The sequence below is a fragment of the Eumetopias jubatus genome, unplaced genomic scaffold, assembly GCF_037043125.1.
Source record: "Eumetopias jubatus isolate StellerSeaLion01/CBP00866 unplaced genomic scaffold, mEumJub1_p1.0 scaffold_11, whole genome shotgun sequence".
In the NCBI taxonomy this organism is placed as follows: domain Eukaryota; kingdom Metazoa; phylum Chordata; class Mammalia; order Carnivora; family Otariidae; genus Eumetopias; species Eumetopias jubatus.
In genome coordinates this window covers 96,077,622-96,089,414 of record NW_028274817.1, presented here as the reverse complement: position 1 = coordinate 96,089,414, position 11,793 = coordinate 96,077,622, and positions in this window count along the sequence as shown.

Sequence of the window (11,793 nt, the reverse complement as noted above, 5' to 3'; positions counted from 1 at the left end):
TCTGGAGCACAGTTAGCAATCTCTGAATAGGTGTCTGTGTGTAGTAAGACACACTTGTTACTAACATTTGAGAAGCTTGTATCCTTTGGCCGGATTCAGTTGGTGGCTTTCTGTCATTCACTGTATGCCATGTGAAAATAATGGATTATTTTTCTCTTAGTTCATGTTACTGCTGTTGGGGAACAAGAATTCCTGTCCCAGGGCGCCTGGGTGGCTCAGTCGTTAAGCGTCTGCCTTCGGCTCCGGTCATGATCCCAGGGTCCCGGGATCGAGCCCTACATCGGGCTCCCTGCTCCGCAGGAAGCCTGCTTCTCCCTCTCACACTCCCTCTGCTGTGTTCCCTCTCTCGCCGTGTCTCTCTCTGTCAGGTAAATAAATAAAATCTTAAAAAAAAAAAAAAAAAGAATTCCTCTCCCCTTCAAGGGTCCTTCTAGCTGGATTGAGAATCACATTGACATGAGACAGATTAATAGGGGAAAAGCAAATTTAATAGCACCCATATGGGGAATCCACACAGACAAGGGAATTCCCTGTACATACACTATTAAATTTTATTTTCTGCTGTTAATCTGTCTCATGTCAATTTAATTCTTAGTCTAGCAGAAGGAACCTTGAAGGGGACAAGAATTCTTGCTCCCCAACAGTTGGCACAGGTGACAGGATACTTTAACTCACTGAACACTGCTTAGTCGGGACACTGCTGCAGCTGAGAGATCTTTGGGACTCTGACACACAACAGGCAGAAAGTACGATTTCTTACTATATCAGCCTCCTGGTATCTCTATCTGCAGAGTCTGATGTAGCAAGAGTGGTCAGACTCCTTTTTCTCTCTTCCTAAATTTAGATTAGCGGGAGAAAATATTTGTGGAACTAGTTCCTTGGGCTAAGCAACTCTTTGGCTAAAATTTGGTAGAGTTCTCTTTGGTTATTGACTCATTTCCTACCAGAGACAGACTTTGTTTTCCTTTGTCTGTGTCTTTTCTGTTGTTTGTCCTCTGTTGCTAGGGGACATCTTGGAAGCCAAAGCCACAAAATTGGTGGGTATGAGTTGAACACTTAAAAGCCTTTAGAGCACTGGTCACCTCAAGAAGAAGCCTGTGATAAGATAAACTGGTCACAGAATGGGTTAGATTGACTCTAGGTCACCTACCAATTATTACTAAACTTAAACTTATATATGAGACACCAGTTATGAAGCCAAGAAAGCTTTATTGCCAGAAAGACCGCCCAGCAAGAAGGCAGGGGATCATTCCCAAAGCTGCCTTTCTCTGTTGAGCCTAGGGACAGCTTACATATGTTTGGAGAAGAAGGTGAACATATGAGAGGAGTGTGTGGCATCTCTTGAAACCTTGAGAGAGGGGGACCCTTGAAACAATCTGGAGCTATGCATTCTTCTGAAAAATGAGGTGCCTCTTGGGACTTGGTACAATCAGGTACATCTGATAATTTTAAGACTGATGTTACTGTCCAGTCCCCATTAGGTTTCTACAGTCAGTGGGTAAACAGGGAGGTGGGGAGAAAAAGGCAAAGTTAATGATTGCTCTTGGATGTGGTTAAGAGGTGCATAAAACATAAGTAGGGAATGAGACAGAACATGGAGCTAAATTAATAATTCAACTAATGCAACTATAGTTCTGCTTATGCTTTCCAAACAGGTCCAGACACCAAGTGTCCAGCCTCACCAACCTCAAGAAACCTCTGTGTAATGGGGTATACTGTAAAACAAAATAGGGTACAGTCCCCAACCTGGAAGCACATCCCTCCTAGATATTTGTGTGGCTTCAAGAGAACCAAGGCTTAGATAAAGCTGTTAGATTTTGATTTTTGTCTTGTTCTGTGTCTTAAGAGCTTGGCTATGTGACCACTGAGAATATTCTCTTTGGTCTCCACCACCCAGAGGGGGCAATTACTAGAGTGCACATTGGTGGCCAGTCAGATAGACTGGGGACCCAAGTCTCACCCTCTCTGTCTGGCGGTGCCAGCTCTCAGGGGTATTTGTCATGAGAGGTTCCAGCCCATAGGAACCTTTGTCATCTCAACCTTGGTTGCTTGTTAGTGCGCAAATGTCCCATTCCAGAAGTGCCTGTCTTGGGTCACGGATCAGCAGGTCTGAGACTGGAGGTGTCTCACGTTTTCGTGGGAGAGCAGAGGCACCATTTTCACTACACCATCCTTACCACCTTTGCAACGAAGCTTTTGCTTTCTTAGACTAATTTCAGGAGTAAACTGTTGGATCAGGGGGACTGCATCATCTATGCCCTCTCTGGACATCTCTAGTGTCTTGGGTTAAGCTGTTAAAAAGGCCTATTGGTTTAAGTCACTATTAATAGATCCTGCTTGTCAATGACCAGATGATGAACCCTTGATATTGGCCATATATTTAGTAAAGAGCTCTCAGTTGCCTTACTAGTATAATGGCTAGCCTTAGGGACTCCCTTGACAAGGTAAAAGAACAGAATATATACATAAGACACAAAGAAATGTCCCCATCCAATGTAAATTCCCCTTCTTAAAATCTGACCACATATGCCTACTTTACCTTCCTTTTCCCTACGAGACTGACAGAGATCACTCTAACCAAATCTCTAGGCTCAAAGTATACAGGTTGTTCATGTAAATGCTGAAAACCAGAAAATGAATTTAATAGAAGCACCCAAGACTGGCCATAAGGCTCACTTTGCCTCTACTTTCCAGGACTCTGTAATCAGGCTCTGCCAGACACAAGTTTTCCTATACAATGTCCTTTGCAGGGATATCCTAGACCCCTCCCACTGCAAAAAAAGAAACTTCATATCCACTGGATAGCAGCAGAACTTTTAAATTATAAAGGCTTTTTACCTCTCCTTTCAAAAGGTCCCACTGAATTTAGAGAGTAATTAGATTATTTGACTGTATTTACAATCTTCCCTTCACAAAGGGTCTAGATGACCAAAATTTTTCCTAGGCTTTCCTAAACATGATTTGCAAAATGCCAATATTCAGAGGCTAATAGAAGCCAAGGTTAAGTTTTGTACCAAGAAAAAAGGCTTTTGTTAAAATGCTTTATACAGACTTTACAAAAGCATAAAGCTTTCAGTTCCCATTTTAGTTAAAAATTCTCCCTGATATAAAGAAGCACATTTAGTTAAAAAGACGAGCCACTCCCTTGATATTCAGGCTGTAATCCAGGTCTCTGCAGAATTAGGAACAACTGCCTTTATTTCACAAATCTCTACGAAACCAGAACTACAACTCTGGAAACAAGTTAAAGCCCACCTATTTTGACCAATCACCAAACTTCACCTATTCCTGTCAAAATGTTTGTGACTATTATAAAAGATCAGGATATTGGAACCAAATGTTTTGTACTTTTACAAAAGGAGGGGAGACACAGGAAGATGGTAGTGGAGCTGTATTTATCTCATGAACACAACTAGAAAACTCTGACAGAACAAATTCCACAACTAAAGGGAGAGAAGAAGCCACATTAAAGGAGGTAGGAAGGGGCAGCTGGGTGGCTCAGTCTGTTAAGCATCTGCCTTCAGCTCAGGTCATGGTCCTGGGGTCCTGGGATCAAGCCCCGCATTGGGCTCCCTGTTCGGTGGGGAGGCTGCTTCTCCCTCCCCCTCTACCTCTCCCCCTGCTTGTGTTCTCTCTGTCTCTGTCTCTCTCAAATGAATAAATAAAATCTTAAGAAAGAAAGAAAGAGAGAGAGAAAAAGAAGGTAGGAAGTGCCGAGATATGGTTTAAGGAAGAAACTGATCCTGGCTGCTGCAGAGGGGAGGGAGCCCTGGTCGCAGAGAAGGGTGAGAGAGAGAGGAGCACACGACATGGCACAAGAACGTTTCTCCGCAGCCACTGGCTTGGAAAATAAGAGGGACTGAATTTCATGAGTTCTTGCAACCAGCAGGGTACTGCCAAATTATGGCAACAGCCCAAGTGTCCATCCACTGATGAATGGATAAAGGAGAAACACACACACACACACACACACACACACACACACACACACACACACACACACAGAGGAATATTACTCAGCCATAAAAAAGAATGAAATCTTGCCATTCACAACAACATGGATGAAGTTAGTATAAAGTCAGTCAGAAAAAGACAAATACCATATGATTTCATTCATATGTGGAATTTAAGAAACAAAACAAATGAGCAAAGGGAAAAAAGAGAGAGAGAGGCGAACAAAGAAACAGACTTAACTCTAGAGAACAAACTGATGGTTACCAGGGGGGAGATGGGTGGAGTAATAGGTGTAATAGGTGATGGGGATTAAGGAGGACACTTTTGATGAGCACTGGGTGTTGTATGTAAGTGTTGAATCACTATGCTGTGCACCTGAAACTAATATTACACTGTTTGTTAACTAACTGGAATTTAAATAAAAACTTTAAGAAAATAACGTTGCTAAAAAATAGAGACATATGTGCTTAGATAGGCATAGAAGAGTCTGGAATGATAAAACACTGGCAAAATAGCTGCTTCTATATTGGTTTTGAAATTTGTAGCATTTACCTGTATTGTTTATGAAACATTAATAGAAAAAAAGTAAATTTTAAATAACAATTACCCTGAAACTCTAGAAAACAATATTTTTACGTTCTTTCTCTGTCCCTTGAAATAATAAATCTTGTCATGTCTTTTAAATGTAAACACAGACCACAATCTCCTGAGACTTGGTGGAGAAAAAGGGAAAGAGGCCTTTTAAAAAATACAAATGGCTGAAGGAGATCTTATGCCCAGGCTCTAGCACCTTTGATAACAGAGATATACTCCAAATATCCACATCGAAAAAAAAAAATTAGACACTCTCCCTGTGCCTCTGTGATATAAATTTTTTAACCCCATCTTCTCTAAGACCTAAGAGCCATTGTTTGACAGGCAAACTTTAGGGAAAAGTTTTTAATAAAAATAAATAAATAAATAGAGCAAAGTGTTTAAAAATTGGGCCTATGAATCACAGACCTGTACCTCTGAAACAAATAATACATTATATGTGAAGAACAAAAAAAAAAGAAGATAGTAGGAAGGGAAAAACGAAGCGGGGGAAATCGGAGAGGGAGACGAACCATGAGAGACTATGGACTCTGAGAAACAAACTGAGGGTTCTAGAGGGGAGGGGGGTGGGGGGATGGGTTAGCCTGGTGATGGGTATTAAAGAGGGCACGTATTGAATGGAGCACCGGGTGTTATGCACAGACAACGAATCATGGAACACTACATCAAAAACTAATGATGTAATGTATGGTGATTAACATAACATAATAAAATAAAATTAAAAAAAAATTGGGCCTATAATGTCCTCTCCACAAATATTAGTAACATCTTGTCTGTGTATTATTTGTGTGTGTATGTCCATGTATGCTGTAAATGTGAGATATTTTTCTATCTTCAGATGGTATTGCTAAAAATAATTCATAAAAGAGCTCTATTTAGAGGGTTTGAAGGCAAGCACTTATAAGGATTGGGTATTCTAAAATTCAGATCTAAACTAATCTAAATGTTTTTTAAGTTCACATGATCCGGGAAAATATTCGGTATAAAAGCTTATTTAAGGTTGTTGGCTTAATTAAATATGTCTTTAGAGTTATCAGCATTAAATATAAAACTTTTATTCTGCTTGTGTTTACTGACAAGTCGCATAAGTTCATGGTATCTCTGTTGCAAAATTTGTCAGCAAAAAAAAAATGTAGAAAAATATTTGACTTTTAATGCCTTGTGAAGTGTTGTGGGTAGTCTAAGCATAATTGTGTTTTTTTTAAAGATTTTATCTATTTATTTGACAGAGAGGTAGAGAGAGAGCACAAGTAGGCAGAGCGGCAGGCAGAGGGAGAGGGAGAAGCAGGCTCTCCGCTGAGCAGGGACCCTGATGTGCGACTTGATCCCAGGACCCCGGAATCATGACCTGAGCCAAAGGCAACCGCTTAACCAACTGAGCCACCCAGGTGCCCCAGTCTAAGCATAATTGTTAAGAACAAGTAAATTAAAAAGATGTAAGATTAAAAGATTTGTAGGTAAACTTTTATTTTTATTTTATTTTTTTAAATTTATTTGTCAGAGAGAGAGAGCACAAGTAGGGGAAGCAGAGGGAGAGGAAGAAGCAGGCTCCCACTGAGCAAGGAGCCTGGTGCAGGCCTCCATCCCAGGACCTTGGGATCATGACCTGAGCCAAAGGCAGACGCTTAACTGACTGAGCCACCCAGGCACCCCTAGGTAAACTTTTAAATAGCGTCCAAAATCTTTGGTATTTCAAATTTTATTTTTTAAAATATTTATTTATTTGACCGGGAGACAGAGAGAGAGAGAGAGAGAGAGAGATTGTAAGCAGGGGGAGTGGCAGGCAGAGGGAGAGGGAGAAGCAGGCTCTCCGCTGAGCAGGGAGCCCGATGCAGGGCTCAATCCCAGGACCCTGGGATCATGACCTGAGCTGAAGGCAGACCCTTAACCAACTGAGCCACCAAGGCACCCCAAGTTATCTCAAATTTTAAAGTCTTACTAAGTTAAATGATGAACAACATAAATTCATTGATAATCTAGATCATTTCCAAATAAGATAAAATAATGAAACATTAAGTACTGAACATTGTTTATCAACATTTGCCTTTTTATAGAGAAACTAAAGATAAATTTGAATCCATTAGTAAATATGTTCTATGCTTTACTGAAAGATCGTATTATGAAAGCACATTTCTAAAAATTATGAAATGATGTGGGAAACAAGGGCGGAAGAAAAATTATTAAATTTCCTTACTACTTACAGCTCACTGACAAGTCTCTAAACTCAGCTGCCTCGGTTTTAGTACTTTGCTAAGGGCAAAAAGCAATCTTAGGATCCTGTAAGTCTACTTTAACATATAAAAATTCCTTTGGAAACTTCCTTTATCTCTACCCCCCAAGATGCATGTTGGCAATCATCCTCCAAGCATATGACCCACCGATATACATCTGAAGGGTCTCCTGACCAAGTTTTTACTAAACAGTAATAAATGACATTTTCCTAAACAATAGCTAGCCCCCTCAGGATCCTGGGAATCTTGTTTCCAAAATACTTGGAAGGCTTATGCTCTTCCTAACTTCCTCCCAACATGAAATTATATTATGGGTCACTTCTCATGACCCCCGTGCAGCTCTTTCTTTCAAGGGTCCTGTGACGGTGCTTTAATAAAACCACCTTTTTGCACCAAAGACGCCTCAAGATTTCTTTCTTGGCCATTGGCTTTGAACCCTACCTAAAGTTTCTTTCCTACATCATAAAATATATTCATAAATTTGCCAATCTACAGAATTCTGGTGCAACAGCATTCACAAGTGCATACTACTTAGTTTTTACTAGAAATTAAGGTTTCTAAGCATTAAGAATTCTAATATACGTAATCAAGACTACCAGAAATAATAAGGAAAACAACTCTATATGTGAGGAAAATAAGATACATGTTTTTGGTAAGAAAAAATTTGAGGAATAAAAATATATGTTAGTTGAGGGAAATGAAGATAATTTTGTGCTAAAGGGACACTGGTTATTTAAAGAATAAAAATTATGGACAAAATCTGAATGTAGAAAAAGAAAGTTGTAGAAGGTTTATGGAGAAAGAATCTTTGAAAAGTTTTATGTGTGGTCGGTACCAGCTAAGATTAAGATAAATTTAAATAAGCAAATGAATTTTAATTTCAAAAGTACACTGGTGCAAAGTTTTTGTTTTCTCTTTGTTAAAAGTGCGAAGCTTCTTTGAAATATTGATCTGATCTTAATAGGGGCCAAGGGGAGGCAGCCTCAAGATAGGCCACTGTGGCATGAGCATTATTTTAAATTAAAAGTAATGAAAACTCAGCAGATTCAGGAAAAGCTCTTTACGTCCCCCTCAACTGCCTGCTTCTATCAGGAAGAGGGCAATTAACAGAGATACCTATTTACCTAAGAAACGTATTTGCATAATAGGGCAAACTTTGTTTTCCATGCAACTTCTTTCACCTTCTTGCTAATGATCGTTCTCCCCTTTGTATCCTCAGACCCCTACCACTCTCCTTAGCTCATATAAGTTTCATGTTGCCTGTCTTTGGAATTTCCATGTCTGTGTGGATTCCCTGTACATATGTACACTATTAAATTTGATTTTCTCCTGCTAATCTGTCTCATGTCAATTTGATTCTTAGTCCAACTAGAGGGACCTTGAAAGGCAGAGGAAATTATTCCTCTCTAACATCTTCATAAGAAATTTAAACAAAAGTTTTTCTTTACCTTTTAATTTATCTGCCTAAAATACAATGATTCTCTGTTTGCCAAAATAATTTACTGTATTTTTCAGGCCATTGGTTACTTAAGAAAACTTAGTCTGAATGTTAAAAGAGCAAAATTTTGCTCACAACTATGTAACCTGTATTTGCCTTTGATATTTTTTATTGGCTCTTTGGTTAAATGGAAAATTATTGTTCCATAATGATTTGTGATCCTCTTCAATCAAATGTCCAAAACTTTTGATATTTTTTCACGTAATTCCCAAAATCAAATTCTAAAATGAAGTCTTTTGACCACAATCTAACTGAAAATTTCCAGTGGGCCACTGGAACATTTAAAAAGAAATGTGAGAAATTAAACTAAATTGATTTATTGGGTATGTTAAGTTACATGGCAACATTGTCCAAGAAGTTATATTAAACCCTTCTAGATTATATTTATGTAAATATGGTATTCAAATAAGTCTTCTAAGAATTATATGAAACTCTTAGCTATCTGATGTTTGGATATGTTATTATCTTGAAGTGATATGTGTCATAAAAATAACCAAATTTCTTTGTCAATTGCATGGTAATGATCTCGAATCAGATCTGTAACCATGGCCATGTCTAAGTCTTTTATCGTTCACGGACAGTTATACTTGTACTCAGATGCCTTCCTAAAAACTCCCTGCAAGTTTGCCTCATCTTCAATGAGACTCATGGAAAAAAACCTCTGAGTACAGGTTTCTGATAACCTTAAGATCATAAAACTGAGCTAGGTAAAAATTTCTGAAACTAGTGGAAAAATTAGAGTCAAACAGAACAAGTATTAATAATATGGGATTGAATGAACTGAGGAAGATAATTATACTTTTTATGACTTGTTTGGAACATTGCTGACTTTTAAAAAATGTTTTATTTTTTCCAGATTTAAGAAAACTTTTTCTCTGAAGCGGACTTACACCAATTTGAGAAAATGTACCTTTGTGAACAAATTGAAACATTTACCTTTTCTCCCTACCTGAACCCTTCAGAATTCAGAAACTCTCAGTGAGTATTCTCTCTTTTTTTTTTTTAAAGATTTTATTTATTTATTTGAGAGAGAGCACGAGAGAGCACAAGCAGGGGGAGCAGCAGGGGGAAAGGGAGAAGCAGACTCCCTGCTGAGCAAGGAGCCTGATGCGGGACTCAATCCCAGGACCCTGGGATCATGACTGTAGCCAAAGGCAGAAGCTTAACCAACTGAGCCACCCAGGTGTCGCTCAGTGAGTATTTCCTTTATTTTTATGGCAATATATTTATTTGCATAAGTTCAATAAGAATCTGTTCTCCTGGGGCGCCTGGGTGGCTCAGTTGCTGAGCGTCTGCCTTAGGTTCAGGTCATGATCCCAGGGTCCTGGGATCAAGCCCCACATCGGGCTCCCTTGCTCGGTGGGAAGCCTGCTTCTCCCTCTCCCACTCCCCCTGCTTGTGTTCCCTCTGTCACTGTGTCTCTCTCTGTCAAATAAATAAATAAAATCTTTAAAAAAAAAAAAGAATCTGTTCTCCTTATGACAGGACACAATTGGAAACACAGGTTATTTCACCAAGGTTTTGACGGAATTCGTACCTGAGAAAGACAATGTGTAGGCTCAGATATGATCAGACAGCTTTAAAGAACTAAGGTTGACTTTATTTTATTTTTTTAAGATTTTTTTATTTATTTGTCAGAGAGAGAGAGAGAGAGCACAAGCAGGGGAGCAGCAGAGGGAGAAGGAGAAGAAGGCTCCCTGTTGAGCAGGGAGCCTGATGTGGGGCTCGATCCCAGGACCCTGGGATCATGACCTGAGCCGAAGGTGAGTAAAGAAGGTTACTTCCTGGCACATGCAGGAACCTCAGGATATTTTGGGAACCTCCAAAAGAGAGGGATTCACCAAATCTATAGATATTGCAGGCAAAGTCTGATGACAAATACTTGTCTTGGCTTTTGGCCTTGAGAGGCTATTAAAATTTCAATCTAGAGATTCCTTATGAAAAGTTCCAGCAAAGCAGGTTTTAAAAAGCTTATATGGTGAACCACTGTTTTTGTTGCACTTATATAAATAATCAGGCCACTTTTTTTTGGAAATGACTTATTTTGCATGCAAATTAGTGTTAATTTGACTATCTTTGGTAAAAATAAGGGTGGTTTGTAAAGAGAAAATATGTCTAATATTTTGATTTTTCTCCCATTTTTCTGACTTGGAATCATTTGAGATCTAAAACTGCCTTTTTTCCCTGAAGTCCTGCAAACTAAATATGAATGACTTGATGTAAACCTCAGAGAAATTGCCACAATAGCTCATAAATAGGCACTGTTTATGCCTGTTGCTCAGTGGGCCACTCAGACCACCAGAGACATTTGAACTACAAACCAGGAAGATCTATCAGATTGCCACTACCTGCCCTCACTCTATCTGAAGATGCTTTGAGCCTGACATCTGGAAGTCTTCTCAACTGGCTACCCTCAGAACTCAGAAACTGGCTTAACATTTGATCCAATCAGTAACCATTATTTTTCCTTTGTTTCCATAGAAACAACTCTTAATTTAATCCCTGATTACTTGAATCATAGGCCTACCTTTGAGAATACATCTGCATCACTGCCTCCTGAAACAAATTTGACTAAATTGACCTGTTGTCAGAAATAAGAGACAACCTACCAGCTCAACTTTTAATGTGTGAAACTTAAGGAAAGTTTCATAGGAAGGAACTGTAGGGGCTGAGGGCCATCCACCCCATGATGGCCATTTTGGCATGAAGATTGTTCTGGGCTGAAGGCAAGTGAAACCAGTGGGCTTGAGAGAAAATTTTGGCCCTCCCTTAGTGACATAGAGGAATCTAAATGAGGGTCTTTCACAGAATAACAGTTATTAGCAGACATAAATTTTATCTGAGTGATCCATCTGTATGGCAGGAGAAACATCTAATTTCCAAACATCTGCCCTTATCACCCTGTGAGGTGCATTCCTTCCCTCTGAAGTCCCAGAGCCCTACTCCTACTCCTCGGATCAGGATGACATATAGACCTCATTTTGTTTTTGTTCTTGATTTTTTAAAAAAATTTTATTTATTTATTTTGACACAGAGAGAGAGACAGCGAGAGAGGGAACCCAAGCAAGGGGAGTGGGAGAGGGAGGAGCAGGCTCCCTGCTGAGCAGAGAGCCCGATGTGGGGCTTGATCCCAGGAACCTGGGATCACGACCTGAGCCAAAGGCAGATGCATAACGACTGAGCCACCCAGGCGCCCCTAGACCTCATTTTGCCTGACTGTCTTTGGAATTTCCATGTCTGGGTACGTTCCCCATATGTATGCTTTAAATTTGATTGTCTTCTGTTAATCTGTCTCATGTCAATTTGATTCTTAGTCCAGCTAGGTGCACCTTGAAGGGGACAAGAATTCTTGGTCCTTGTCACTGCCATTCAAGTCAGGCTATTCTACTCTATCTGGGCATTAGTGTCATGAAAAGCCAAAGGTGGCTTTTCACCATCTGGATGAAATTTTAATCCTATGTAAGCTTAGTGAATATCATTATTACTACCCACTGTCAAATTATTATTTAAACACAT